A 25,562-nucleotide genomic window follows, 5' to 3' on the forward strand; every position below is an offset into this window, starting at 1 on the left:
ATTGATTGTTTTTCGAGATCTCTCCTCAGCTGCTTCACCTCCAGCTTTGCGCTGCTCCATCATGTCAGGCGTGTGTACCTGTGATCACAAGGTGGTGGTAGTATGCAATGAAAAATACAGGTATACAGTACAAATGCTGGTGCGCTAAACCAGTACAAAACCTCCTTCAAATTAGTATGTTTTATGGAATGGAGTCACATTATTTGTATTTTATATAAATTCTAAACTGGGCGGTGTAAGGCCTCAATCACACTCCTTTGTGGATGTGCAGATGGACAGCTGTAGACGTAGGTCTAGTTGTTCTTATTATAGTCCAGTTGGAGGAGCACAGGTGCAGTTGGTGCCCTTGTAGCATAGTGGCCATGAAGACACAACAAATTGGAGAGTACTGATGACAAAAATTTATGTCACTCTGACCCTAGTGGAGCCGTCCATACTCGTTGATGTGGACTAGCTTAAGATGGTAAACATAAAGTGTGTTTTGTCAAATTTGTCTACCTACAGTAAAATAATCATAATGCCTATTAACCAGGAATCTGTATCCCAGTACTAAATGAATAATTTATTCATTTGTGTCTAGACTGTTAAATATAAATGACAACGCAGTGGTTTATTGTACACAATAATCTTATGATACAGAGGAGTGGCTGCTCAGAGCCAATAACAAGATAACCATCTGACCAGCAGCCAGGAAGATCATGTAACCCTTTACTACTGTGTGTGTGTGTGTGTGTGTTATGACTGTATCTCTGTATGGAATATGAGAAGGCATCATGACAGCTGGTTGGCTTACTCAGAAACAACTGATACCACGCTGCTCTCTCATTTTCACTCTCCAGCTCACCACTCTGTTCTCCTGTCCTAACCACACTCCATCTCTCTCTCTTCTATCACTCTATCAGTTTCTTTCACACAACAACCCCCCCAAACACACACACACACACACACATAGCTGCCGTATAAGTTAACACTCACTGAAGCTAGATAATGTTAGCAGGTGGCCAGGCGGATGCAGCACTGTGTGTCCCCGTGTGCCTCCGCGGCCTTCAGCAACATTTTGTAGTAATAATGGAGACTGAAACCTTCACACATCTCTCATCTACAGTTTGCACAAGGAACAGAGGCCTTCTGGGATATAAAAACAAGATCACTTTATTCTGTTTTGTGGAAAACACCCAACATGAGTCTTGGTGTCTGAGTGGTGTAAATGCCAGTCCACTCCTGTCCGCATGTGCAGTTTTCATAGGCCCCCTTCAATTACGGCAAATGGTAATGCTACAGCATGCAGGAATATTTTGTGTGGACAGTAGTGTGGTTGCAGACCTTGTGGCAGCAATTTGGGGCCTTTCCCTGATTCAACACAACAATGCCCAAAGCCAACTCCACTGGGACACTGACTTAAAGCATCAGTATTCAGCTTTACTAACACTCTTGTGGCCAAATGTGAGAAAATCCCTTTGAAAAAAGATGTTAAACTGTGGGTGTAATGTTTGAATGTTCATATAACTCTGTGGATAAAATGTGGTTAAGGCAATTAAAATGACCTGGCTATAATTATTAAACCACTTTGACCTTTGCTGGGAATGGGATGCAAATTTTTGTCTTCTGCGTGTACTTCTCATCCATGTTAGCATCACATTTCATTACTGACCTTTATCAAAATAATCCCAACTCAAAGCTCTGGACAAGGCAATTAAGTGCACCATGACCACTGTTTTGTCTGACTATTATATCCACAACCTTGTGTCCTAGTAAACACATCTGTAAACACTATTTTGCAGCAGTAAATACATTTTGTAGGAAATATAATTGTGACCAGATTAATCTATTATCTATTAATGTAAAGAGGAAATGGTGAGTTGCAATTCGTTGATTCTAAAGTTATCAGTAAAATATTCACAAAATTTTAATCTTACAGTGATCAGAGCATTATTAAACTTTTTATGATTTTTCTCACAGCGACTTAAACTCAGAGCTGATCAATCACAATCTTACAGATCTTTAACCTTGTAAACATGTACTTAAACTAAGCATTCTGCAGCTACATGTCCCATATTGTGCATCAAATACACTGAGAATCTGATTTCCAGTCAATATACTGTAGGAGGAATTGAATCTGAGAAATTGCTGTTTTTCCACTTTGAAAAACCTGCAGGAAAAGAGAACTGACCTGGCTCTTGCTGAGGCAGAATAATTAGGGCAGACCCCTCCAAGAGAGACCATTAATCTAAATCTTGGAGACCAACAACAGAGTAACCTTTCATCCAAAACCTGACAGGGTGTCCAACCTAATGCCCTCAGGCTTTTGGTGCAATGCAAGAGGAATTACCAGCAGCTTACCTCTCAGTTTGGGCTCTCGGTGTTTAGAGCTTGAGTGATCTGGCCCACAGCTGAGACTGGAACCTGCAGGACGCAAGAAACAAAATCTTTTATTTTTATTCCATTAACTGTATTTGTCAGGGATCTTAGACAAAAACATTAAAATCAAAGAGAAGAGAAGAAGAAATAGCTTTGTACTGGTTCTAGCAGCCAGCTACTTTATATATGGAACATGCTATAGTCTTACAGGCAGTATGGCAGGTTTGTGACCATAGAAGAACACATGGTTTTGTTAGTGGATTCTGCAGTGTACCTTTGCCTGAAATGAGTAAATGCCATTCATTAGTTGCACTTTTGAACATAGGCTCAGGGATGCATGTTTCTGGTTTATGTTGTGTCCTTTATACATATGACACCAGGATGAACCCAATCCAGGTGACTTGGAAAGAAATCCATCCTGAATTTTGAATGGAGCATACTGTAGCTCTTACAATATGCATTTTCACCATATTACCATGTCACGGTTTTTTCCCAGACATCATTGTTTTGAATTATAACAAAAGTTTTACTTAAAGATTCACTTATCAGACACACAGCCAGAGGGAACACAGGCTATGTTGTGACAACTGAGCACAAAGCACCGCAAGCTGGAAAGGTATCCTTCCCCCAACTATTGTTCTTGGAACTGAAGAAAAAGTCCAAGTCAGATAGATGTCAGTTTACTTTGTTTTTATATCACTGTCCATTTATCCTAAAGGAGAATGTTGAGACTGAAGTGTGTGAATTAGTTGACTCTCATTTATTTCCAGTGCACAGTAAAGAATGGAGTAGGTCCTGCGAGCAAGTTTGGGATGAAACCAAAGTTGTGCTGCTAATACATGAAACACTGCTGCTGCTGCTCAGATAGCATTTCATAAACAAGCTCATCAGCCAAGACACCACTGATATGAGCATGGAGTTTTCTTGTTCATGCTGTCAACCAGATGAAAACATAATTCACCGACATACAGAGGATAACTTCTTTACTTCACTAAGCTGTTTGTGCTAACATGCACTGACAGATTGATTTCACCATTGGAATGAACGTAATGAGAGTGTTTTATTGCTTCTCTGTGTGACTCTGGCTCTTTGGTTCCTGCTGGCAGCAAAGCTCTGCTCTTATCAGGCTGCTGTCTATTGTGTGTGCTGATATTAGCATTGAAAATTATTTCACTGAACAAAATTTCTTTGAATTGTTATTTGCTTGATGCTTCAGTGATGCTGTTTGTATGTGCAGAGTGAAATGGGTTTGCTGTGTATTTTTTCCTCTGCTGTTGGTTGGGTTTCCTGTTTGGCTTCCTGCACCTGAGTTGATAAGTACAGAGTAATATCATATATTGGCTTTATGGTTGTACACTGGCCATATTTTCTCTTTGCTTTTCATTTCAGGTGTCAGATTCCAGCCTTGCAGGAAATTTTTAAACTGCATCTCTTAGAAGTGCAACAGTCTGACCGCTAAACTTTGATTTTGTGTCTTTTTCTCTGCCACTGTGTGATTCATTTGTGACATGTCCTGACATGAACAGAGAACAAATATGTCTCACATCGACTTGAAACAGCTGGACATGAATTCCTTTCCTTGTGTGATTCATCCCTGCTGAGGCGAAAATTGTCTTGCTGTTGCCACAAAAATGCCCATACTGAGCATCCTCAGCTAAAGAGTGATGAGAGTCCTCAGGTCAAATGCTTGTCATTGCTGTGGTGCAGCTCTGTGACATATTCAGCCAGTATATGTTAGCTGATAAGTGGTTGGTATATTGACTGTCAATCAATGAGTTAAGCTTGTTCTATTTGACATATGTTCTTTTATATCCTAAAACTGAATTTTGGTTAGGAAACCTCTTATTTTTAACTTTAGCTACAAAGCCAAGTCTTACATTTTTTTGAGCACCATGCATCTGGTTACTTGAGTCCTGATATGGAAACTCGGTAGGTGTGTGAACTGTGTGGAAAAATATTTAAACCACAATGTTCTCACTTCTCAAACACAACATATTAGTCTTGGAGGCAAACCAGATTCCTAGATCCATTCAGAAATCTAATCTCTTTCTCTGTCCATTCATCTACAGGGAAGAGCAACAGGGAGACTTCCAAGTTTGTGTCACATTCATCTCCAACATTTCCTTTTGCCTTTGCAGTTACAATGCTATGTCATTGAGCTTGTAAGTAAAAGTGCAACTTGACCTCACAGGGAATTCATACTAATACGTAAATGATGAAAAATAGCAGATTCTACCAGAAGTTCCTTCTACATTTACTGTGATCATTCAAAAATGTAAATAATGAGCTTAACACAATTTACCTTCTATGTTTGTGTATGCAACTATAAATCTTTCTCACTTCCTGTCTGCCAAGGTGGTGGCAGAGACTGAATCTGATCATTTGAGAAGAGTTGAGAAATATCATATGAACACACACATTTTTACCTTTACCTATGGGAGGACACACCCTAACCATTAACTAATCCATTAACTAGCCCCTTACCCTAAACTTAGCCATCACAACTGAATGCCCAACCCTAACCTAAACCTAACTCTAACCTGGACCCTAAAACCAAGTCTTAACCATCAAACAGCCGTCTGAAAGTGAGGAGCAGCCAAAATGTCCGAACTCCTAAGGTCTAAAAACTCAAACTGGTCCACACAAAGCCCACAAGTACACACACACAGACACACACACACACAAATTCCCTCCCTCCCTCTGTAGGAAGCTGTCTCACCCCCCTGCTGCTACCAGTGCAGATCAGTTACATTAATGTTTGTGTGTGTGTTGTGTGCAGATTCTAGTTCTAATCACAGAAAGCTAAGCCATCACAGCAAGCTGAGTGTTAATACTGTAGTTTACACAGATCACCTGACGAATCAAACCATCAGTTTCTGTCTACAGCTGCTCACGGTAACATCCAGGTTTTCTTCTACTAATCTATAAGGACGTGGATCAACACAACATAGTCTGAAGCAGCTGGAGGCTAAAATATATGAAGTACAGTATGTGCAAGCTTACATAACTGTGACCGTCTATACCGATCACTGTCAAGCAGAGGAATCCTGCAACACATGTAACACTAGTATGACATGACTCAGGTTGAGAGCAGCATGTGCATGACCTTTATAAACCTTTTTACTTTTGCATGCAATAAGAGCAACATTCTACTGACTTCCTCATATTTGACATCAACTAATGTGTTCATAAGGGATTATTTCCAACTGTAGACACTTCCTTTTCTTCCTGTGGGCATTATGTGACTTACAGGAAACAGTGGAGAACATGCAGCTCTGATATCCAGAAAAAATGAGTGCTGCAAACTCAAAAATATACCAAGATCTCCAAGTAGCAAGGGTGACACTTTCAAGAATTCACACAACTTAATGTTTTGTTAGAGCTTCATTGCTGACTTTTTGCCTGAAGGTTGTTTTTAGTCAACCACCTCATCTCACCACTCTCAACGTGGTGAGATGAATGAAATGAAAAGAAATGAAAAAAACAAGTGTCTTTCTTTCTGAGGGAAAGCAGTGTAGTTTCTTTTGCCACAGGGTATTTGGTTTTTGATTTAAAACTGTCTCATTACCTTTCTCTGCATTTTTTATGAGTGCAAGGCAATGGCAGACTGATGACTGAGGGTGTCATAAATCTGGCACATTTACTACTGGAAAATCCACATCGTATCTGCACATACTTACTCTTTAACTCAATCTAGTAGAACACGGAAAATAAACTGAAATTAGACACCTTCACTCACATACTATATAGTACATGACACTATTTGAATTTAAACTACATATAATACACACATATAACCTCAAAAGCAGAGTTGGATAAAATTACCAACCATCACAGTGCAAAATAATGGTCCCAGTGTTAAATAAACAGCCTGGTTTCCCTCTGAGACTGTAGTATCTCTAATACACACAGACACACACATACAAACACACAGCTTGCTCAGTGTCAGGTCACTCTGCTGTCACAGAACCTGTTAACGTTATGTCATTATCTATCAATGCAGCACAATTTGCAACAAACATGTCCTTGAATAACAGAATCAGGTCAGTGCGCAGTGCAAATTTCCTCCAAAGATACCAGACCCTGAAGGCAGCATCAGTTAAAAGTTCAACACTTCATCCAATCAAAAATCATGGAGGAGTAAAGTCTGGAGCAAAATTAAATTTTGTCTTGTAAAACACTAGAAGAATATTAGGCTGATTGTAAAATCAACCGAGATAAGAATTGGTTGAATAATGTACAGATGGCTCCTTCAGAGGTTTCAATTTGTTGAGCAAGGTACAACACACCAGGACAAAGTGTTGTGATGAGACTTCTCTAAGTCTTGGTGTCCACATTTATGCAGTCCAGCACTGCACCAGTACCTGGTTCAACAGAGTGAGTGGCCCTGAGTACGTATGCATCAACCTGCTCCCCCAACAGCTGGGGAAACAGTCACAAAATGTTACTACCTGAACCTGAATGTACCTGAACATGAATTTGTCATTCATGAGTACAACTTTCAAACTAATATATTTTTGAATGAAGTACTACATTCTGTGACAGAAGCAGAGTCACAAGGAGACAGGTTGGTGTGGATGGTGGGTGTGCAAAACAACACGACTGTGACACAAGAGACTGGGGTTTGTATTCAGAGTACTGACTGTGGTTAGGTTTAGGAAACAAAAACACTTTGGTTAAAGTTATTAAGAGATGGTGGTTTTGGTTCAGTTTAAATCAACACGTTGTATCTGAAGTCACTGTGAACTTTTGTCTGTGTTAAACCAGACCATGGTCACTCACTAACCTTAACCAAGTGCTGTGTGTGCCTAAACATGACCGCAGATAAGTGTAATATTGCTGTAGTCACCACAAGTTGATATTTTACTGTCACAAAGGAAAAGGATGATTCCCGTCCATACAGGATGAAATGTTGTGAACATTTGATGAACTGCAAATCATGCTGAATGTCACAGAGAATAATGGTTAACTTGTGTTTATGTATACAAAATCAGTAGTGTACATTTTGTGACTATTTAACAAGCTGCATGAGACTGGATTGTGAATATGTACATCTACCACTTTGCATATAGCCATTCATTTCATTTCAACAGTATTTGCATTGGTCATCACTCTAAAATCGTCTGATAATGACCCTGAGAGCCAGACAGCAGTCTGAGACAGACAGACATTATCGTCAATAACATGTGGCTACAAGTGTTTTTGTCAACTTTTAGGACAGAATCAACAGAGAACCTTTAGAGAAAGTAAACCCCTGCACCCTTTCATTTATGACATTTTAAAGTATTTCAGACATGTCTAACCCAAATATTATGAGACAAGTGAAACAATGGCTAATTGAAAAATAAAATGGTACAGTGGTGCCTCAAAGACACCAATTCCTGAGTGGTAGAACTGGTTTCAGTTTGAATACTGTATGGCACCCTGAGGTGGAGAAACAAAGCTTTGATGAATAGCAACAGGCTACTAATACATGTGGGAAAGAGAGAGTGGACACATGCTACAGGGCTTTTACTCCTCAGACTTAATAGCAGAAGAACCAAATGCACTCTTATGTAAACAGCTGAACACCTGATGAGTTTCACTGCAATATGAAACCTCAACCAGAAGAGAGAGCAGTAGCACAAAACCTCTGAGCGTTCAAGAGCAGTTCATTTATTTGATACTGCAAGTGGAGAGATTAATGAAATTAGATAACAATCACAAGAAACAAAGGAACCCTTACTGCTGCACTTAAGTACTTTATATGAAAACACTTCTATGTCAGTTGCAAAAACTCACATTTAACAAGTCCCTGGTAACACTTTAACCCTGTGGAAATAATTGGGTTTTTTGTGTGTGTGTGTCTGGTGCTTCAGAAGCTCTCTTCAATTTCAGTTCCCACACTATAACACAAAAGTTGTAACCAACAGGCACTCAACCTGCCAACCAAGCTCAAAGCTGAATTTATAGTTGTATTCAAACCACAGCTCGAAAATAGCCCACCATGAGCAGGTTTCTGGCTGCTGTTTTTCCCCAATTCTGTATCCCCATTCCAAATTTCTCTTTAAACACATCTTATCTTCAGTGTTACGCAACATAGAGAAACAGGGCCCAGATAATGTAACAGTAATGTAGGTTTATGATAAGACCACCATTTATAATTATTTTTGATTTGTTTAGGCACATGGGGCTCTGGTAACAAACACACCATAGTGTGGATCTGGGGACAGAGTCTAAGAGCAGATTGTGTTGAATGATGTAAATCCCCTTGAGGTAAATTTCTGATTTGTGATATGGGCTTGTATCAATAAAACTGACTTGACATATTTGGTGAATTCATCAAAAATTGAACCAGAATCCAAAAGGTAAATTGATGTAAGCTGCAAACTTACACATAACACATTTTTTTATGATGTCGGTTTTCTCATCATCACTCATAAGCCTTCACCCACCATTAACAGCGCATATTAGACTGGAGACTGGATGGTTCTTGCTGAAATATGAGTCACTGTTAACCTCTGCCTCAAACGTTTTTATGTCATATTGTAAACTTTTCATCAAAGAACCAGGCATTTTCTAAGAGTGGATCCTCTCTGGTTCTAATGATTCAGTTTACTTCATGCAAATATTAATAGGGGTTTACGTGTGGAACCAGAGGCACTGGAAAATATTAGTTTATTATTATGATGATATTATTATTGCAATTTATCAAAAGAGCTGAATCAGAGCTGTTTAAACAATCCATTACCTACTACCTTCTCTGTAATCTGAAGGTTATCATTCAGCATTTTTCAAACAGAGGCTCCAGTCTGTAACAGCACTGTCACTTTGTCAGCCAAGGTCTTCAGTTACCTGCTATCCTTTACCAGAGGTTGACAGGGTGGGACGAGACAGGAGAGGGGAGCGTGCTGAGGAAAGTGATCCACCGCCACACTGTAACTACATGAATAAGAGAAGAGAGGAAAGCAGTGAATGAGCAGTTTCACTTTGCCATCAGTCAGTGGAGTGTAAAGTTATACCTGCAGGGCCCGTCCACTGACAGCTGAGGTGAAAGGACACGTCGGGTAAGTGTATACTGTACAACTTACTTTAAAACATTCAATCGTCTGTCCAAAAAACTGTCTGGCTCAGTTTGAGTACATAATGCCATAACAGTCGTGATTTTTAAACAAAACAGTTCATCAGAACTTACAGGGAAAAAAGGTATTTGTATCTGAAATTCCTGCTTCCACTCCAAGACAGAAAAGGAAAATATAATTTCATTTAAGGAATCTGAGTGTTGATAGAATCAATGACACATTTCCAAAAACAGTGTTCCTGTTACAGTGGATAAACCACAGACCTTACTGTGAACACTTTGTACAGGGACTTTTTCTTTGGCAGAAAGTTCTAGTTGTTCAGAGACATCTTGGGTCAGACTATTAAAGCCTGTGTCATGCATGGCACCAAGCTTTAAAGTCTGAATCTGGGAGTTGTTGTCATGAGTAAAGAAACAATTTATGTCTCCACAGAGGCAGTAAACAAGACATATGGCTCATATGTCTTGTTTACAGCTCCCCACACCACACTAGATGGCCTGTATTCCATTATGGCTGCAACTACATACTATCACACACCTTGATCAACTTAAAGCTTCACCTCTCAAGATCTTTTATATAAGCTTCTGTAAGTGCCCACATCCAGCTTTTCTTTCATTGGTCTTTCCTAAAAAATGACGCGTGTTCCCAGAGACACATTCAACTACAGCAACTACATCACCAAAGCTCTCAAAACTATTGTCCTAATCTAGACATATGAAACAAGTTTATGCTTTGTTGTTGTTGTTGTTGTTGTTAGCATTAATACAAACATCAGTGGGATTTTGAATTAGATTTTCTTACTTAGGAAGTTCTGGTTCCACTCTGGCTCTCCATGAACAATGAGTTGACTATGTGTAATGTGAAAGATGTCACTCATAGTGAAAATAAAAACCCACAGACGATTATCACCTGCAGCTCAACAGAATCTTTCAGCATCATTCAGCTCATTGTTCTCGATTTACAGCCCAAACTAGCAAAGTCAACAACTAGCAGATGAACACAGTGGAGCATTTAGCAGTTATAGAGATATTTTTCTTATGTGCTGGTGGACCTCAAACCAGAGCTAAAAGGAGAGCAAATATTGAATTTGTCAGCACAATGACTCACCATGTTTTCTATGAAGAGCTGCCAGGCAACAACCAGTATGTTAGCAAAAACATCTCAAACTCAAGAAACTAAAATACACAATGCAACTGGATTGGATAATAAATCTAAAAATCAAGTGGAAAACAGCCTAAACAGTAAGAATCAACTGTTCTGCTCCCTCATGTAAAATCTTCCTGTCTGTATTATTCCTGAACTTCTCTCTCTCTGCATTCCTCTGCCCTCTCCCTGCTGAGAACCAGATATTAAATTATTCGTTTAAATATTTTAAGTGACAGGATGAAGAGGTTATATCCACAAAGAGCTCTGCAGGGAAGTCACGTTTTAACTGGCTGTGTGTGTGTGTGAGAGAGAGACTGTGCAAGACAAACAGAGAGAGTGAATGTCAATGAGATTTTAGGTGTGCAGTTGTGTGAGACAGCCTCAGCGTGAATCTACATGTGTGTGTATCGCTGAGTCTGTATGTATATGTGTACTTTATGTATAAGCATAGGAAAATCAATGTACAGCCATTTTAAACCCGCGCTGTGATAGCTAATCTTTAGTGAATGTAAAGCCTGATTTAATCTTTGCAGTTTCTCTGCAGGGGACTGCAGATGAAAGTGTGGACTGAAGTGCTGGGGAGATGTTTCATGTTTGACTGCTCAAAAACTGTAGTTTTAAAGCAAAAGGTTTTACTTGAAATAATGTTGATTATTTTCTGAATTAACTGATTTGACCTTCCAACAGTCAGAAAGAAAAATCTGAGATGATGAACCCAAAACTGGAACTTGTTAATCATTTTAGGGAAAACAAGATAGAAAGTATTTGAATGAAAGGAAATTGTTTAATATATGCAAACACACAGGACCTAAAGGGTAACTCTGCTCTATATCTCTACCAGACTCCATTAATAGAGGCAGTCATTTTACCTCACAGAACACGGGAGTTGCTGCCTCACTTGGATAGTTAGTTTGTGTTATTGTGTACATTTATATGATGAAAGAAACTAGATGCTGTTGACACTTGCTTATGAAACAAGAAAAAAGGGTGAAGCGAAAGACACAGAAAAAAACAAGAGAACAAGAGCAGAGCAACAGTGAAGAACAGAGAGCCGTACATCAACACCCTGATTCACAGAGGAGAGATGTAGGTCACCTGTAACCAGACCACACGTCAGTCTGTTCGTGTTTGGTGGAGGGAGATACATAACCACACACAGAGGGAAACACACTGAGACGTGATGACTGTTCTGACCTACTAACCTGTTGAGACATTGATCATCACACTGCAGGGGGTTATGGGTTACTGAGGAAAGAGACAGATCTATAGCTTCAGCATTAAAATGTGATGACAGGCGCGTTTCTGTGGAGGTGCCCACTTCAAACACTCACTTGAATGTGGCTGCAAAGGGTGTAGTAATGACTAGGTGTTGTGCATGAGGTATCAGACTTTACACTGGATTAAGTTTCACAAGTGTTACGTCAATTGGTGCAGTGTGCTATATAACTGTACTTCGTGCTGGGCACGGGTTACAGATGTGACTTATTCTGAGCAAGTTAAAGTTTGTGTGTTATTTAGAATTTCTTCTGTTTAATTAGATGATGGTGGTTGTAGAAAGAAGGAGGCGGGGCACAGTTTATGTGAAAGAAACATATAGCACAGTCTTGGCCCGTTTTTTATTTGATAAAAGTGAAAATAAATCAGCTGAAATGAAGGCAACCGTAATTGTGACTGTGTTGTGATTTGGACTGTTTCATTTCAAATTTCTCGTTTAAAGTTTAAAAGATGGCACACAGACAGGCACACCACATTAATAGAAGTGAAAATTCTAAGCTGGACAAACTCAAAGGCTAAATCTATGTAATTAAGTTAAATTGACATTTAAAATTTTATTAGATGATTGCCTTGAAAATTTGAGGGTTTTGTTTTTTCATCTTTTACATTTACACAGTGTGTAGTAAGCTGGCCACCAACATAACTGGCCTGCGCTGTTTGTTTTGTCAGTGAGGATTTCAGTTATGCAGCCTAGAAAGCAGTAAATACAGCGGTTAGAGTTGTATAATAGAGAGCAGTCTCGTGCATAAAGCCAATTACAGACCCTAACCTAGACACTTTGTCAGCACCATTACACTGGAACCAAGACGGAAAATAAAAAAATCCTCCCAGAGGGAAGCCAAAGCCACCACAAGCGTGCAGAGCTGCTTACAGTCAGGACTGCTAAAGATAGACTACATACCAAAGAGAGACCCGAACCCACCTCATCATAACCCAGTCCAGACCAAAGCTCACATTAATGTCCTCATATCAATTTAAATCAAATCAAGCTGCTGCCGAGTATTTGCAACACAACGCGGGTCATAAACATCATAAGAATTGCAGCACAGACAAATACCAGCAAAACTGCAGTTCCAGACCGTTTCAGACCGCTTAAAATTCATTTTGACATATTGTAGTCGGCTCGGCTGCTTTGTCTGACATCTGACACCAGGGCTGAGAAAATAAATCACCTCCAGGCTAACGATACTGACAAGAACAACTTCTACTCCCGTTACTCCTCTGAATAAAATCAACTTCTGAGCAATAAATGTAAGGACTTGTCAGGATCAGTATTTGACATGCCTCTGTTTGTGTGCCAGCGTAGGACCAAACTCAAACCATCTTTTAGTCAATCGTTTGTTTGTCTTAGTGTTTGTGGTCACATTAGTTGTACAAAAACATCAGCAGCTTCCAAACCCCACCACTCACATTTCAGGTTTCTTTCCCACAGTGGAGCTTTACTGCCGTCTGGAGATAAAAACACGCCTGATCTGTTGATTTCCTGTTTACTCTGTATTTGATTGGTTTTGTATCAGCGGGGGAAAAATATGACTGTTCCAAACCACAATCCACACACCCATCCAAATTCCTTTTTCACATGCAAGCTGCCGTTTGGTCACTGATTTGTTTGCGGTTGGATGAATCCTGCTTTGACAGAGAGAAAATTCCAACTATAATATAGAGTGCTCAAAACTAAACTCAATCTGACAAGATGCCAAACTCAGCTACCTGTTTTTCCCTTCTTGCTCATAATAACCACCACATGTTACCTGATGGTACCCACACCCACAGAGCTTGTATCTTTGCCAAGGCTGCACAGTTTTCTTAAGTTTATTCCTAAAGTGATGGATTTAAATAAATAAATAAATAAATAAAAACTTAAATCTGCATCTGGATCTCTATCAGCGATAGACAATAAAAATAAAAAAATTTCAAAGCTGAGCACTCAAAATCACTTGTTGCTTTCTCGGCATTATGCTTCCTCCAAAACTTATTTGCTGTGAAAATTAGTCACATATAAGCATAATTTATATCCTGACAATACCTGTTCTGACAGTACAATTTTTTATTCTGCAACTCTGAGTGAATAAATCACATAATTTACATGTTAGCAACAGATACTGTATGCTGCAGAAATTCAAGATGTTGGATTAATGAAGTGTTTTAGTCAGAGAAGTCTAACAGTAGTGAGTCTTGTCCAAGTGGCTAAATATGACTGGGGTTCTCTTTCCTGTGTTCCCTCTGTTCTTTGCTCTGCTCACTGGTCAAAACATTTGTTCAGAGTGGGCTGTTAAAAGATGGACTGGGGCTTTAAACTCAAGCCAACCATCGGTCTGTGCTAATTGTTTGTGCTGTAGCTGGATAAGTTCTCAGTGAACATATGATGCCTGCCAGTAATTCAAGTAAACAAATGCCTGAGGCGACTCAAGAGCTCATTATGGCTTCTGTTATGTACTAGAAAATTCCTCAGCTCATTAGCTTTCCCGGCATTTCTTTAAATATTTTGTTACACATTTGTTGTTTGCTTCTCATTCTTGTGTAAATGAGTTTGTGATGTCCAGTACATATTTGATAGTGTCGATTAAAGAGGATGTTGAAAGCAGGGTAGAAAGTCAGTAGAAAAAACTGATTGGAAAAGTCAAGTCAGTTTTGTTCACGAAACACAGGAGTTACTGCTGAGGTGGGAGTTGAGGTAATCTGTGGAGCACAACACTGAAACAAGATTAAATTTTCATGCACTCATTCTCCCCCAGCATAAATACATCACAGTACCACTCTCTGCAGCATACAGCCTGTTTCTTGGCAATCTCTGCTCTGCCGAGGTGTTCAGGGGTGGACACAATAACAGGAGGCTTGGAGGATATATGTGCAGTTGGTGTACCCTATGCAGACAAGTCAGCAAACTGGAGGGTACGCAGACTTTCTGCACAGAGCCTTCCGCACACTTTCTGATGACAAAATTTATATCACGCCAACCCTTGCATACTCTGCGAAAAGTATAACCTTAGATTTAACTCCCTTCAGAGTGGATAAATAAGAACAACACATCAATATAATGCAGACCAAATCAAAATCATGCAAAAAAATATGGTGCAAAGACCACTTGGCAGAATTTTATGAACTCATTCTGATGCCAGCTATATTACTAACTTGTATCTACAACTAAGAACAGACAAGACATAAGAACCCACAGTTATTCCATCCTGTATCAACACAGACAACAAACCATTGCATGGTTCTTTTGTGATTTAATGGGAGAAAAATCCTCAGTAATGTCTTTACTAGACTGATCCATGAATTTCAGAGATTTATCAGCCTGGCTTCAAACCTCTGAATCAGTGCCCATACCTCATCTCCCTGACAGCTGTTTTCCCAGGATGGAGACCAAACTTCACAAACTAAACTCCACAAGATATTTTTGAGGATTCCTCACTTTCTTTTTATAGGACAGTGACTAATTTCTCAGAGGTTTATAATCAACAGTAAGAAGAGGGCCACAGGTGGACGATCAGCCAGAGATGACATCTTGTTTAGAAGCGATGACATGACTCAGTCACACAAGCTTCATAAAGCTAACAGCAAACTATATTGGCAGCCACTGAGTGAACACAGAGGCAGTTAATGGGGACGGTTGGACAGTAAACATATCACAGAGGTGTCACAGACACACAACTCTCTCCCCGTCTTCAAAGTCTGGACTCAGCAACTGGCTGCTAAGATAGTGAAAGGGTTGATGATGGAGGGGAACTCCAGACTCATACAGGTGGATACATTTACTTTTAACTCTGATGATCCAAGTTCAATTTCCATGTGTTCAACTGATTTTAAAACTTCTGGCTTAGGTTTTTCTTGCACAGTTGTGAGCAGCATTATAATTCAGCTTAGTCATCTGTTACATGACAATCGTGGGAAAAAGACACAAAGTGATTTTATATAAATAGAAGAAAGTTGACTTGAGGAAGAGAACACGCCCCGATCACTGAAATCTGATTTGAGTAACCGGTTAGAATTTCCTAACAAAGAACAGGCCACAGTGTGCATCACTAGTATTCGTTCAACACAGTTATGAACATTGTCGTCATTCCCTGAGGTTCAATTGTCATTAAATTATGCTAAATTATGGTTAATGATTTCTTAAAGTTTTGAAAGATAACTTCTCCTTGTTTTGGTTTTAAACACAACTCACTGGTGTTGCATCTCATCAAAATGCACCGTTTTCAAAGATGTTGTACTGTGATCAAACTTTGAGAACCAAATGGCATCTGCTTTTTTCCCACAGCAGTTTTGAACAAAGTCTTATCCCAGAACTATAGCTGGCAGGAAAACAGGAGCAGAGAGAGTTTAGGAAGCAGCTAAGTGGTAACATACACTTACCAACCACAAGATCAGAACCACTGACAGTGAGTGACACTGGTCATCTTGTAACAATGCAATGCTCTGTGGGGAAACCTTGGGTCTTGGCATTCATCTGGACGCTACTTTGACACCTATCACCCAACTAAACATTATTGAGGATCAAGCATGCACTACTCTGCGGCCTCACCCAGCAGAACATTAAGCCTGCCACACCTCAAAAACGGCTCATCTCGAGAAACACAACAAAGAGCCCGAAGGCATTGACTTGCTCTCCAAACTCTTCAGATCCCAGTCTGATCCAGAATCTGTTGGATGTCTCAGAACAAGCCAGATCCATAGAGGCCCCACCACACGACCCACAAGACCCAAAGGACGCGCTGCCAATGTCCCAGTGCCAGACACCAAAGGACACCCCGAGAGGTCCTGCGTCCATGTCCCAACAGGTCAAAGCTTTACAGAAAGCAAATGCAATAGAGTGCTACTTTTCTTGGAGCATTGGCAAACATTGACACTGGGAAATAAGGCAATGGGTATATTTTAACACAGTAGTGCTGGAGTGTGGGCTTATTAACGTAGAAAACAAATGGGAAATATGATTCTTCACCTCCTGACTGAGCGTTAGATGAGACCACAGTGAAACAGCTAGCCTGGCCTCCCCTGAAAGTAGCAAAATCCCCCACCTCTAAAGCTCACAGCTGAATTCACTGTTTCTCATTCGTCTCTCTAGGCTGATAATCCAAGAACAAATTTCTTGCAAAGCCACTGCCGGTTATTTGCATCAGGTATGTGTAAATGAGATTAATCCTGATACTAAAGTCTGGAAGACGGGGCTCAGCCAAATCAGGTGGTTGCAAATTTTGTCTAATATTTGCCCGGGATGGTCAAGTGTTTTTGCGTAGAGGGAAATAAATGCACAGGTTCAGGATGTCACTGAAGAAATGGGCCACCAAGCAGTGTCCATCTGTCTCTATCCATCTATCGACCTAATTGTCTCAGACTTTTCTGTCAGGTCCCTTTTTTCAGATTTTTTTAATGAGCACACCCCCCTCATTCCTGGCATCCATAAATCTGTCACTCACCTTCCCTTTTTTCCTTTCATTCTTTCTTGATTCCTATAGCCCCCCCTCCCCAACTCCTTTCTGTCCTCCTTTCCCATTTTTGTCACCATCACCTCATCTCCCTGTCTTCACCTTGCTTTTGACTCTATTCTTCCTCCTCTTCTCTGCCTTTCTCTCTCTCTTGCCTTCACCTCATTAATTTTCTCCACCCACACCTCTTTTCCTCCTCATCATTCTTTCTCCTCCTTCTTCTTATATGCACCTTTCATTTTCATATCCCTCATCTCTCTCTCTTCTCATATTCCTTCCTCCTTTAATTACTTAATTTCTTCCTTCATCATATCAGTGTCTCTTGTGTCTCTCCCTCTTTCTTTACCTCCCTTTCTGTCCTCTCTAGTTATAATCCATCATCACTAATGGCACATAAGCTCATATATGCAAGTGAAGAATATGTGCACATTAACCTGAGGCCAATAAATTCATGTTAATATAGACTGTAAGAGCAATAAAAGGGAGGCACAGAGAGGGATTTTGAGGTCATGGAGGAAAGGAGGATGTAGAGAAGGAAAGGTAGAGGTAAAAACCAGAAAAAAAAAAGATATCCGCACACTCTTTCATTACTTTCTTCCCTCCCTGACTCTCTGTCTCCCTCTCTCCTCCTTCCCATGCTCTGTGTATGTTCTCCTCCTCCTCCTCCTGGTCTGTGGTGAACCACATGGTTAACTGCGGTCCAAGCCTTTACGCCTGTTTCTCGTAGACCTTGTGGCGGCACAATGACACACTGGGCGGCCGGTTGCCACAAAGCTCCACAGTCAAAATAGCTCCATCAACCAGCAGCTGAAACTCCAGAAGATTCTGTGACCACTTCAGGTTTGAGTTAATCAGACAATTTAAGAAGAAAACAAACCCATGCCCATAGAGCTGAGTGGTTGATTCCCTGAGGGCCAAAACATAATCCTGTTTAAGATTAAATTCCATCAAAAGTTTCCGCTTTTTTCCACTGCATCACAAGTAGAGAAATCTGATTAGAAACAAATAATACAGCTGTAAATAAATATGAGCATATAATTTTGAACATAGACTTGATTGAGAGTCAAACTCTGTCCACCTGACTGAGACAAGCCTTGGCACACAATGTCATGTGGTAACTCTCCAGAAACACTTTATATATGTTGAGATTACATGGTTGAATGTGGGAATCATTTAATTCTCCTCTACAGTACCAGCTGTGCATTAAACATCCACAGGTGCTGAAGAAGCAAATGGTGTTAATGCAGCTGATCTGATATTCGCCATATATAAAAACACTACTGTCCACTTTTGCTGTGGTGGTGATACAGGATCATCCAGTCACTATGCCAACCCCAGAGGTTTAACTACCACATATGCAGGTCCACATACACAGGCCCTCCTTTATTAGTTCATTTTATCTTGCCATTCAGAGGAGCAAATCACTTGCACTGATTCTACAGTATAGACACGTAAGCAATAAGTATTTATGACATATTATATGATTCTTCATTTATTTAAAGGAAACACTAGAAGGATGCATTTTAGCATTTTGCATTTAGAAAGTTTAACTTGATCACATATGTGAATATATCTTTTATTTGATGAAACATTCACCAGACCCTATGAATCATCTTCCTCAGAAGGAAAAATCCACTGAGAATTGGTCAACTTATTCCGCCTAACATTTCTGGCTTGAATTCACATTTCTAAGCTATTTTTAAGCAACACTGGCCGTCTTCCGTGCAGTTACCGTAAATCTCGTGACACATCCATGTTTTTGCCTGATGCACATTGTCTTAATTGACCAAAATCAAGTCAATTATGGTCAATTTAGAAAAAGCGCAACGGCCATGAAATTACTGTGTCTTTGTGGTGATGGCTGGTGGACCAAAAATGGTAAATAAGTTTTTTCAGTTTGATCAAATATGTGAACTACTTCAAAACCTCCAGCTGTATGTGTAAACAAATTTAGTGTCAACACAGTACAAACTATTACCAACTTACAAATAAAAAGAATTAGAAGTGTTTTGCCTCAAGTACTTTAGCTCAAACCCAAGCAGCACATGATGTGAACTGCTGTCAGCTGCAGGGCCTGTAGTACTGCAGACGCTGTTGGAAACTATTGGATTTACAGCAGTTTATATGAGGTAAAACTACATTAAATGAAAATTTCAGCCTTTGTTTGTCTGCCAAGGAATTTATTTTTTGGTAAAAATCTGATGTTTTTGCGTGCTTCACCTTCTTTAGTGGGTTTGCTTGGTTAGTTTGTGCCTACATTGTGTGGTCTCTTGCTGCTGGGAACTATTCAGATGGATCAACATACACACAAATCATCTGGATTTTCATATTTTGAATTTCATTTTAACAACTTTGGAAAATTTGGTTTTTACCTCAGAACCCAAAGGGGGCGCAGACTAGTGAATGTGGAAAAAGTGAGTGAAGAGCCACAATCCTATAAAATGAACAAACTGTTTTTATCATACAATTATCATGTCTCGACCACTGCCTGCCCATTTATTCTCCAATTTACAGCGAGTTCTCTTGTCTGGTAAATATGTCTCAAATTTCAAATTTCCCTTCGTGGGAAAGTGGAAGTGAAGGTGCTTCTTAAAGTTGACCTTTCTCAGTGTATTTTCATATTATTGGGAGTTCACTACTCTGCTCCACAGATTTATTTAATGTAATGACATGATTACAGATTGCTATTGCTGTTGACTGTAGATGAGCTGAACCTCAGGCTGAGTTTCATGGGGATTTTGCATCAAGGACCTAGGCCTGGACCTGAGAACATTTTGTTTTAAACTCAAGCACAGTTCATTGATGCTCAGACATGATATGAAGCAATCATATCTAATATGGACACACCCTAAATTTCTTTTCTGGTTGCAGTGTTTTGGGTAACTTACATTTGGGGTTCATAAGCACCTCTTTAGCATGTTAATGTTTCTCACTCAACAAGCCTGCATTCAGATTCTGCACTTAAAGATAATCGTACAGTTTCATTTAAGCATCTCCTAGGTCTCTGAGAATGTATCATCACCAGCAACATCCCAAAAAAATTTTTTTTAATTTATCTAATGGTCATCTCAAAATATGCAACATTTCAGACAGGAAGTACAGGATGTATTTATCCCTGCTGTCTTCCCCCTCAGCTCATTAAAGCCCGTCAGTTGTGCGGATGAGCTTTCGTCTCTCCTGAGGCTACAGTACCAGCTGTGCATTAAACCTCCACAGGTGCTGAAGAAGCAAATGGTGAAAATGCAGCTGATTTGATGCAGATGTTCACTATATAACTGCTATCCTCCACTGTTTTTCTTTTGTTGTGTTGGTGACAGAGGCACACACTAACTAACTCACACATTTCACCTTTTTTTTTTTTTTTTTTTGCCAGTATTTCAGGGAAGCGGCCCTCATCGGAGCACCTTATATGACTTTGGTTTTGAGCACCATCAACAAATATACTGGGAAGGTGCATCCTTTCAAAGATTTAACTACTGATGAAAAAACCTTCTCTAAACTTCTAATATGTTTGAATAAATAAAAATAATCTAAAGGACAATAAAGCTAATCTGACCAAAAGAAAGGACAATAAGATAAGAAAGGACCACTGGTGGCCCCTCTAGAACGCCTCAGATCACAAGTGGTTTAAAGGACCAGTGTGTAGGATTTAGGATGATCTATTAACAGAATGGAATATAATATGAATCATTGTGTGCTCATAACCTTTAAGTGAGTCCTCCATCTTTGCATATGGAACAGGTCCACCATGTTTCTATAGTAGCCCAGAACAGTTAAACCAAACATTGGCTCTAGAGAGGGCCTTTAGAGATTTTACTACACCTGGCAGGTTCTCCTACATGTATGGAAAAGGAGGGGTGAGGGGACGGTATTCAGTTGGTAATCAAGCAGCAATCTGCAACCTTACCACTAGATGCTACTAAATCCCACACACTGGTCCTTTAAACACATCTTAAATCCTAAACCAGAGCTAACCTAATGACACCGCAACAGCCCCAGCATGTAGACTATGTCCTCCCTACTTCTCATTTTAATTTCCAAACTGTTGTATATTGTAGCTCACACACAACAAGTTCTGGCATTTTAAAAGGTCCATCCTCATGTGGGTGGTGCCAGCCAGGACCAACCATGAGTCACGAGCCCCTAAAAACATGTTTTTTATTTTTCCATGCTGAAATAACTCCTGTTCACTGGTCCCTGATAATTAAAGCATTCGTGACATTATCCCATGCATTGTCCTGTAACAGACTGTAACAAAACCCCTTTCGGAGTCAGACAAAGGGTTTGCTGAGAAGCCAGCAGCGCGAAGCTAACTCCTCCAGACATGTACAATATTGTTGCCGTGGTCATAACAAGTCCGGAGCTGTGTATATTAACAAGTTCAGACATGCTAAGTGCACCACATGCTGCTGCCTCACTGTGTGTGTCTGACTGTTGTTGTTGTGTGAAAAGCTTATAACGGCGCTTGTGGTTATCTTGATGTTAATAAAATTCACAAACCCATCAAATGATGCCTTGAAGCTGTAAACAAGGTTATAATTTGTGATCTAGGAGTTAAAAGGTTTTTAGCTGACGGTAATGACAGGCAGAGGAAAACGCAACCAGGCAGGTGAAAGAGAAATGAATGCTCAGGACACCAACTGCCTTTGCAGATGATGATGTGTACCATATAACTGCCACATTACTGGTTTCATGGCCAGTGAGCTGTTAAAAAACATTTTGTCTTCCTTCTAGATTCTATTTTCTCTCTCTCTCTCCTTTATTTCTTTTTTAAATGCACTCACATTTTTAAAACCCCTGCCCAGACAGGATTAGTATTTCTGGGTCATTACCTTTTTTTTTTTTTTTTTTTTTTTTTTTTTGCTTTGCTCTTAAGAGATTTCAGTGAAATGTTCCCACAGAGTAATGGTCAAAATCTATTCTCTAATTTACTGAGAATGTTCAAATCAAAGCACTACATGACACACTCACATTCATATCAGTTTACACAGCTAGCAGGGGCTTCAGTATCTTGCAAGGATTCTTTGTCATGCAGACTGGAGGAGCTGGGGATAGAACCACCAACTCTCTGGTTAATGGAACCACATGGTTATGTTAACTCCAATATATCATGGACATAGCATTAGCCCATCTGTGATTGGAGCACATCTGTTAAACCATGTTGTGATTCAAATCAGTGAGTGACATACAGGATGCTGTGGTTACAGGAAGCACCTCCTAATTTTGCCAAGTGAATCTAAAACAACCCATCAGAGCATTTCATCAATTAGTAGTTCTACGCCAGCAGAAAATGTGCCACAGATAAACAGTTAAAAAACACGGCTGAGAAGTAAATAACCAACTCTCCAACAGATAGATAGACGACATTCAAGAGCAGGTGGTTGTTTCCATGCCACAAAGACAAGATAGAAGAGAATGGTCCATCTGGTATCTGTACTCAAATTACAATACAAAGGAATAGAAGAGATTATGCTACATAACCATAATCAGTACAAAAGATTTGAAGTACAAGTACAAAAACCAAAGTCAGCAGCACACGATAAGATCAGTGAATTGTTCTGTGATTTTTCTGTTTATGTTTATGTTATGAGTCCTCTGACCTGGCTCGACATGTTTTGTGTTCAGCTAATTCTCTGATGATCCTCTGTGATAGCACAGGGTGATGTTGCTAAGAAATTAGTGATGTAACTACAGAGCATCTCCGGCCTGGTAGCGTGTCTGTGTTTCTGCGTTCATGTTTTGCCACGTGTGCCTGCTCTTCCTTCCATGTGACCTTCTGTCTTTTTTAATATCTCTGAGGCCTATTTCTCTGCTTGCCTGCCTCAGTGACCTCATCATACCTCCTGTCCATGGACGCAGGTGACTGAAACCATACACACACACCTGGGTCCACGTGTGTATAGTGTGATGTAACTAAAAGGAGAGCATAGATTGTGTGGTATATGAACAGGTATACCATCATTAAAGCAGTAACTGAATACACAAGTATATAATCTGAACAGAAATGGTTTGCCTAAAAGATTTACCAGATTTAAGCTAAATGTTTAGGGTTTAATCTCAGATTTGATTACATTGATCTTTCCATTGCAGTCATTCTGTTGACACTTTTGCTCGTCTGTTCACTAACGGGGTGACGTCAGAGCTATCAGAGATTATTCTCATTGCCTCTTTATAATTACAGCTAGAATGTCGTTAAAGGTGTTTGTTTCCACTTGATGGTTCATATTCATTGTACATTATGACGTGAATATACCAAGTTCCACTCTGTGACTCCCTGTTGCCTCAAGCTGAAAACTAATGGACATCAACATGCACTAATGATTAACAATGAATGGAGTTATTTAAAAAGACATAACTTACCCAGGAGTTATTATTCTCCCTGAGGCTCTTGTCTGAGTGTTTGGCTCATGCAGCATGAGCTGCTCCAGTCACAGAGAGACCCTTCCTCACACTGAGGAGCAGCCAAGAACTTCAAACTCCCAATGCTAGCTAACTAGGCCATGGTCAGCCTCACTCTACTGTGCTAAAACTATCTTTACCCAGAATCCACATAAGGTTTGAGAGAAACACCCACCATCCAGAACTTGGCTGGGCAACCAGAGACTGGGTGACACAGGTGTAATCATTTTCTCTAATGAGCCTCTACTCAGCTCGTGAGGTTAAGCCTTTGAATCAACCAATCAAATTGGGGTTAATAAAGTGGAGTGCAAGTCTGCCCTAAAGGACCATTCCGCTGTCAAGTTTTAGCTCCTTAACTATGAATTAAGTTTAATTTGTGTAACTTTTATACTGCAATCAAATCACAATGACTGAGTCGGTCTGCCAGGAGTTGCCAGGCCAGCTATCCTAACATAAGACACTACTGCTCATTACACCAACCGGTGCCAATAAATGACAGAGAGGAGACACACACCAGAGAGAGAGCTGGTAAAGAGACTGACATGGTCAATAAAAGTTGATGGATTTGTTGACAGTGCACCAGTCCACCGATTCGGTGGCCCACAGGGATGTGTCCTCATCCGCCTGGATGGCCAGTCCAATTATGCATCCAGAGACCTGTGTGTGGTTCGGTTTAGATTAAATGTCAACGAAGTAAACATGTCCTGTCTTGTGCTTCAAGTCACCTTTGACTCTTAAATATTTAACCAAGACCATGATCTTTCCTGAATCTTAACCAAGTGTTGTTGCTGTGAGCAGATATTATAGGGAAAAAACTGACATTGTCAGTGAATGTTCTGCAGGTATGTTCAGTATGAGCTATCATCAGTTTGGCAGATAGCGGTTAGTGCTGAATCACATCCTCCTCCCATAGAAAACAACGTGAGACTGAATAATACAGTGCTAACAAAATGATCATTCAGTCTGAATTATCAGGTTAAGATAAGAAACACCTAAGATATGTATATAGAAGAATATATTCATGAAACTGTTCTTATGGCCTCAGACTGGTGAAAACAGGAACCCTCATGCAGAATACATATAAATCATAACTTCAGCAGTACACTTACATACACTCACATAAGTTCAGGGCATGACTGAGGCATTTTTAGAACATTTGGTCTCCCATGAGTCATTGCTGCCCCTCAGCTGAATGAGAGCACATCTCAGTGATTACATCAAAATAAACACACTCACACGGCCATATGAAGTCACGTTATGGAGGCACATGTAAAACAGAGACTGACTCATAACCTCAGTCACATTAACAACCTGAAAACACTTCTGATGCTCCACAAAATGTCAAGGTTTTTTACATCGGGTTTTACATTGGGAAATGTAAAGGGATGCGTAGTGAGGACTGTGGATGTACTGGGCCACTGCCAGCATGAATATGTGGAATCTCATGAATATAAGGCGCGATGGTGATGTACAACTTACAGGTCAACTAAAATTGGACCAGAGAGTTAAATCATCATAGGAAGAGATGTTACTCTATATGTTTTACACTGTGGTGACTAAGAGTAGAAGGTTTAACAAACAGAAACTACAAAAAACTCCATTTGATGGGTGAAACTCAGAGGAGTAAACAATATAAAAATGAGGCTGCTGTGTCCTCTGTGTCCCGCTGACTGTGCCAGTAGTCAATTTCAGAGGAATTCAGACTCATTAGCCTCTGAAGCCTTCATTACTGCACAATAACAGAGAAGAGAAGCAGCGGTGGCAGTAGCTTAAGAGAAGCTGGCGTCTGACCAAAAGGTTGTTGGTTGAAATCCTGAGGCTTGCAGGGGAAATCTGTTCGGGGAAGAGGAAACATCAAATGTCTTTTATTTCCATCAATAACTACAGACGTGCTGAC

General features: G+C 40.0%; 1 long non-coding RNA gene across 1 annotated transcript; it reads right to left on the bottom strand.

The window, feature by feature from the left end:
- Positions 1 to 23,912, bottom strand: LOC108884374 (uncharacterized). The gene is made up of 4 exons (XR_001961041.2): positions 23,627 to 23,912; positions 9,193 to 9,279; positions 2,341 to 2,403; positions 1 to 78 (listed from the first exon to the last, which is right to left on the bottom strand). It is a non-coding gene; the product is annotated as an uncharacterized LOC108884374 (long non-coding RNA).
- Positions 23,913 to 25,562: the final 1,650 nt, after the last annotated feature.

The sequence above is a fragment of the Lates calcarifer genome, linkage group LG12, assembly GCF_001640805.2.
Source record: "Lates calcarifer isolate ASB-BC8 linkage group LG12, TLL_Latcal_v3, whole genome shotgun sequence".
NCBI classification, from domain to species: Eukaryota; Metazoa; Chordata; class Actinopteri; family Centropomidae; genus Lates; species Lates calcarifer.